The following is a 6,990-nucleotide window of genomic DNA, read 5'->3' on the forward strand; positions in this document are numbered from 1 at the left end:
AGAAGAAAAAAATATTGAATTTGAATTTTTCTTGCAGGATGTTCCAATGGAACTTCAAGCTCTTTCCAGTACAGATATTGTCCAGATCAATCACTCACTCCTATTACAGTAACTATTGATGATACTCTGCCTCTGCCTAATATTTGCCATTTTTCTTGAAGAACTGATGCACTAGCTGGAATGAAGCCCATCATATCAAATTACTTTAAAAGGAGACATAATCTATATAGAAGCCTCTGTAATTCTCCCAACTTGCTGGTAAAGAAAACTAATAGAAAGGATGAAGGCTTGTACATAATCTGAGCTATAAATAAAATAGTTATTTCTAGGTATCCTGTGATTCCAAATCCACATACTTTATGATCACCCACATGTGTGAACTGTGAACATTTTTCAGTAATAAATGTATGTAGTGTCTTGCTCAGCACTTCAGTATAAAATAATGCACAGTCAATATCTCTTTGCCTTCACTTCAGAATACTGCCAATTTACTTGGACTAAAATGTCCCAGGGAGATACAGAGAGCCTCACCTATTTTTCCCAGAGGTTAAGATTTGATTTCCTATTATGCTCAAGGATATTACTAGATTTAAAAAAGACACAGTTTACTTTTCAGAAGAGCTAGCAGAAAAGGAGATGAGGTCTCAAAGGATAAGCTTCCATTTTGTGTACCTCAAATAAAATAGATTGGCATCTCCTATCTAAAGATGGATATTAATTAGCCTTGAAAGACTCAATGGAATCTTATTTTTTCCTCTTTTAAAACAGAGAAAGGAACTTAGATGATGTTGGGTTTACTGGCTATTTCGCAATTACATTCAAATTTTTCAAGTTTTTGTATGTTTTATTAAAGTGAAATTCATGAAACCTGCCCCCTTCCCAAAACAACAAGATGTAAAATATCTAAACTATTATCTAAAGCCCACATTCTGGCACATATTAAGTAAAAATTTCCTAACTCTTTACACAAAAATACTTAGGAAGATTTAACTCAAAAAGAGGCATTACCTTTGACCTATGCAATCTTATCATTAGCAATTAGACTCAGAAGCCAAAGAGCTCGCTCCCTGCATGACAGTCATTTCTGCTTTAGACACGTTATGCAAACAAACAGAAAAGATACCCACAGACTCTCTATTTTTTATGTTTTCATTCTTTTGGAACTCTGTTGAATTCCCATCATACTCACCACTTCTGTAAGTGTCTCACTTTGTGTCCTTACTGTTGTAAACATGATGTAATCATCATATAACAGCAAGTTTACTGTCTTCTTTGCAGAATAAAGACATCCATGGCTGCATTTTGCCCACTGACCATCTCTTTGTTTCCAGGAATGGTTCACAGGAAACTCCTTGCTGATGCTGACTTAATGTGCTTTACATATGAATCTGTGAATGAGGAGCAGTACTATTGACAAGCAGGATAGTCAATAACTTCCATGATGGTCACAACTAAAGGTTTTTATTCACTCAAAAGTCTGAAATAGTTGTTCTAACTCATACTTGTCAATTTTCAACAAATCAAATACTCCATGTTTTCACTAATAGTAGTTATGCCCTTGGTGTAGCTAAGAACTCTTGATGTTGTTGGAGTAGAAAGCCTTCTGAATTTACTCCAGGAAGTCAATTAAAGATATAAAGTAGGTTGAATAGTTATTAGATGTTATATGGATATTGAAACAATTGGCAATTATCAGAATTTGAAGACTTCTAAAGTGGCTACCATGAAAGCAAATGGAATTCATTCATTTGATGCTGTAGCTAGGCAGACAGTATTAAACATCTAAATTATTTTGTCCTGAGAATGCTTGTTGCTTCCTATTAAATGAATGAAAGACTCTCTTTCACAGTTCTAGTGCACCAATGCATAAAAGGAAAAGGGGTCTGACAGCTAATGGTTCAACTTGGAACCAGAGGAACATATATGTGTCAAACAGAAACCAGTCTTACCTAAAGGAACTCAATCATTGATATTTTAACAAGTACATGAGCTAAGACATTGGGTTTTTAAAAATATGATTCCAGGAAGTAAACAATATTACCTGAAGTCTCTTCCTATAGTTTATAAAGTCTGTAGCAGATGTTCTGTCTGTCCAAATATGACACTGGAAAATCATTCAACTAGGCCCATATACATTTCCCACTTTCTTCAGATCCACTTAAAATATGGTAATTCAATTCCATTTAAATGCTACCCTCTCAAGAATACAAATATGTCTCACAACTTGGTCTTCCCCAAATCCTTAAGGTTATAGCTTCCAATTGTAAAACTAGCAGAAATCAAATTTATGTTGACTAATTCATAATTAATAACAAGTGGGCCATAGTAAATAAGAACCAATCACATGGTCAGATGGTTAAAAGTGCTTTGGTCTATAGCGTGCCCTCAAACTGTAAGTAAATGTTAGACAAGGTGCAAAATACAGAGAAATGGGACACAGAAACTAAGATCATCATAGCTTACAGGTTAGAAATGATCCAGAGAGTTTGTCTAATAAAGGCCTGTGGGACTGACTGCTCCCAATTACCTGCTTTTCTCTTTTGAGATCATTTACCTTGGACTTCTATACAAGGTTAAGGGCTTGCTGTATCATTGATGATTTGTCTTTCAGCAATACAAACACTGACAATAAGACTTCCTAAGAACCCCTTCCTAGTACTTGAGACAACATTGAGTAACCGAAAGTTTAGTCACCAGATGCATTGGTAGATTTATAACCAAAGCAGGGTGGGCAAAAAAGGGGCCACATCCTAAACCTGACAAGCTCAGGAAGTCCTACATGGTGGGATGTAAAACACATACTTTAGCAACCACAGAGGTTGGTCTGAAATTAAAACTCTTAACCAAAGTGAGTCATGGTGGGTAGTCATGTCCTAGGCTGGCAAAAGTCAATCTTTACATCAATTTGAGAGTGTTCATTGTCTTCTTGCCTCAAACATAACATACCTTTAAAATGTCAGGGTGATTTTATGTTTTCTGGACAAATCACTCCACCACAGCAGAGACAACATCCATTCTCATTACTATCACTATTGTGTTTATTGTTAACTGCTGACTTTCCTATACGAACCAACCTCAAAATTGTGTCTATTCATTTTAGTCTTTAACAATCTCAGAGATTCCTAAACTTTTCTTTCTCCAACATCTCTAATCTATTGTCAATGTATTCCATGTTACCCCTTAGGCCCCAGCATTTGAAGGCACGATATAAACTAAGGGGCAAATTGCCATTCTTCAGAACACTTTCTAAGTCCATTGCAATTTTGGTTCCTGCAAGTATTGTCATGTTTGGCTCAAAAAGACCATTAAAAACTGTTTTCAGGTTAAAAGATTTCTTAAGTTCACAGCTGAAAATTCCAAAATTCTTATCAGAATTTGGTCTTTCTGGTAACCTACCCTGACACTGCAACTATCCAGAAGCCAGCCAGGAGTTGCGTCATCACAACAAAAGTACACTTGCCACCCACATCACTTACAAAATTCCAGGAGTTTTAGATGTCCTTTTCTAAAATCCAGGAAAGAAGACCAAATGTATTTTTATGACATCACATGACAGAAGTGACTCTTATCAAGGTGGGGTCACTCACCCAGAGTCACACAGGTGCAGGTTGGCTCAGAAATATCATGTGTCACTTGGCATACTTCCTACATTTTATTAGGTTTCCTTTTATATCAGAGAGACAAAAAGTTAAACACTACCTTTCCCCTACTCCTAGTGATTGACAATCCAGATGTGAATTAAATGCAGTTTCTGCAGTGCCCTGGTTCATAACTTAGAAGATGGGACTGAGATGGAACCATGATTTCAGTCACTATGTTGACCGATGAGTGGGCTGTTGCAGACACAGTTTTATGTCGAGAAGCAAATGTTTCTTTACCTCTGGGTGGGGCTGTGGCAGAGGGAAAACAGAATTCCAGGGGTAACTCCCTAAGTTCTATTTCTCTAGCTATCCATTTGTTTTATAAATACTAATTCTTTGCTTTATAGAATTTTCTGCATTCATGTTCATGGCAGGTTTACTTCGAAAAGCCCAACATTTGAAACACACAAATATCCATAAAGGGTGAATGGAAAAACAAAATTAATGTATCCTTAGAATGACACATAAGTAGAGTTTAAAAAGAGAGAGCTATGTCAAAATAATCTTGTTGAGTCAAGAAGCCAACCTCAGCCTAAAATTATATACTTCATGGTAAAAATTTTGGAAAATCCTGAAAATGTCTATGAATTTATAATAAAAGAAGCTGATGAGAGTTTTATTAACACTACAAAAGGAGGTGAAAAGATGAAGAAAAAATAGATCACCAGACAGCATGAAAAACTTTAATAGTAAGGAACATGGTCTTTATTTTAATTGTAACATATTATCTTGTGCATATATCAGGACCAATATCATAAATTATATGCTTTCAATATATTAAGCTAGTCATAGTCTAATACAATTCAAAACATATATTAAAATTATATATACCCATGAAATATTGTCTAAAATATAGTTGAATAAGAAGTGCAAGATTAAAAAAAATTAACAGTAATATGACATTATCTTGCCCATTTTTCTGCTTGTCCACCAGGGTGTGGCAGAATTACTCTGCAGGCTGGATACTTTCTGGGGCATGGCTGACCCCAACAGGGCAGCACTCACCGACAAGCAGAGCCCAACCTCAAAATTATCAATCATTACACATTCTTCCTAACTCTTCAAGCTCCTCATCCATGGGAGCAGACCTTGTCCACTCCTCCATCTAGCAAACATCAGCACACCAAAGGTCAGTCCTCTGCACGCAGCTGTTTGTTCTCAACAGCCTCTGTCCCTCAAGGGTAAAATGCCCACAAATTCTTCAATTGTCAGCAAAGAGGTCACTTTGTCAAAACTTCTCTCTATGATACCCAAACCAGCTAAGATTCAAGTACATGCTGTGTGTGCACCCAAAGTTTTTGTTCAGGCCCCTTCACTGAATTATAACTAATCCCATAGAGTGAAGATTTATCTGAGACCCTATCTCTGTTACAAGGCAAACTTGATAAGCACAAGGCCCACACATGTTTTATTCTCCTTGGAGTTTCCAGGGCCCAGCTTAGAGCCTGACACATCACAGACGCTCTGTGAATGGCCATGAAATTGATGAGGGGAAGCACACAATGGAAGGCTGTTATGCTGTGTGACTCTTAGTCAAATTATGTTTCCATACACACAAAGGCATTGGTGTGAATATGACAGGGGGCCATTGCCTGCTTGAGGATATCCTAGGTTAAGGTTTTCACTTCTCATACAGTCTGAAGAATGGACAGAATCCTCCTAAGAGTGGGGGTTGGATTCCATTTTGTTCCCCTTAAAATCTCAGCCCTCCACAGACCCACCTTGTGAGTTATGTCACATTACCCAGGGCCTGTGTTCTTCCTCTTCTCACAGATACCCAATCTGACACAAACTCTGGATCCCCAGTCATTGGAAGAGTTAGTAGCAGGGGAAGAGTGAGCATACCCTGACCTTGTAGGAATCAGGGATGACTCTTCATTCTTTTATATAGCATCCTTTATGTTATCTGGTCCCCTGCACTCACTCTCTGTTTCCTTAAATTTTCCTGTACCCACCAACATAAAAAAAATATATGTTTCTCTATTTTGCCTTTCCCCCCCAATTCTAGAGATTTTCCTGTTATGTTTTCTCTTACCTGCCAAGGGAGTTTATGTAACTTTCTTCAACTTCTACTTTGATTATAATGTATAAAATATGCTGCAAAACTTATTTTCTTCACGGGATTTCAGACCTACATACCCAGCATTTGTGAACATTATGGCTCAGGTAATCTCATTAAATTGTTCTAAAAGTTTGGGCTTTTTTATGTTTTGACAGGGCCTGGAAGAACCTTCCTCAGGCATTTCTGTGCTGTGCCTCATGCCTGGTTTTGTCCATGGAAATCTAGTGACCACAAGAAAGCCACCCAGGCAGAACTCACACATTGTTCCAACAGACAGAGAGCACAAGGTTAGGTCCAACAAACACAGGTGGAGAGGGTGGTGTACATGAAGATGATCCCTGAGAACCAGCAGCCCACAGGCACCTGCCGTTTCACCAAAGGCCTTTCTTTCTGGGACACTCAGGCCATCTTCCACTTCACACCCAAAATCTTCACATCTGGCTGAGAGTTCTTGTGTGAAGTCTTTGTTTATGGAAGCATAATCCAGTGTAGTGACAACCTGAGATAGAAGAAGGGTCCACACTGAAATTTTCACAAGGCTGACCCTTTTCACTGCAAGATTCATTTCTGTGACATTCTTTCTGAGAGGAAATAAAACTTTCTCAGAGCATTTTCAAACATGGTGCCCAGCTGGGTTCCTGTGTCACAAACAGAAATATTACAGGTATTTTCAGGACACCAGAGGCTCTCTGTGTGGTGCTTACAGAGCAAAGACGAACACACAGCAGTGTCCAATGCTGGCACGAGTGGGTCACCCTTCCAGGGATATATGTGCCCCATCAGCTTTGCTAATGCAAGTGTATACTTCAGGTCAGTAGGATCAAGCTCCCCGAAGAGCTTATCAGATGCAGAGTTTCTGACCCACTGCAACCTAGTCAGAATTGGCAGTTTAATGGGATCTGAAAACATCCCCTCTGCACAGGAGAGCAAAAGAAGTGATTCTACCCTCCCATGAAGTGTTCTCATTTTGATTGGGTGACCAAATTAGCTAGACAGCTGCTGAAGCTGCATTTTTAAGGTGTCACCTGGGCATTGCAATGTTTACAATGTCTCACAGGTGATCCAATGTCCCAGCAGGGGTGATATCCCTGTTTTCGGTTTTCATAACTCAACTCAAGAACACCTGCTCTGAAGGGAAAAGTCAAGTGTGAAAGAGAGAGGCTATTGGAAAGACTATTGGGCACCAGACAGGAAGCTGTGTGGAGACCCTGAAAGCCAGACACCTGAGGCTTGTGCTTTTCCTAACACAGCATGAGGGTGTGTGTGTGGGTGTGGGTGTTTATATGC

This window comes from Phyllostomus hastatus, unplaced genomic scaffold, assembly GCF_019186645.2.
Source record: "Phyllostomus hastatus isolate PE091 unplaced genomic scaffold, TTU_PhHast_1.1 phas_contig_414, whole genome shotgun sequence".
In the NCBI taxonomy this organism is placed as follows: Eukaryota; Metazoa; Chordata; class Mammalia; order Chiroptera; family Phyllostomidae; genus Phyllostomus; species Phyllostomus hastatus.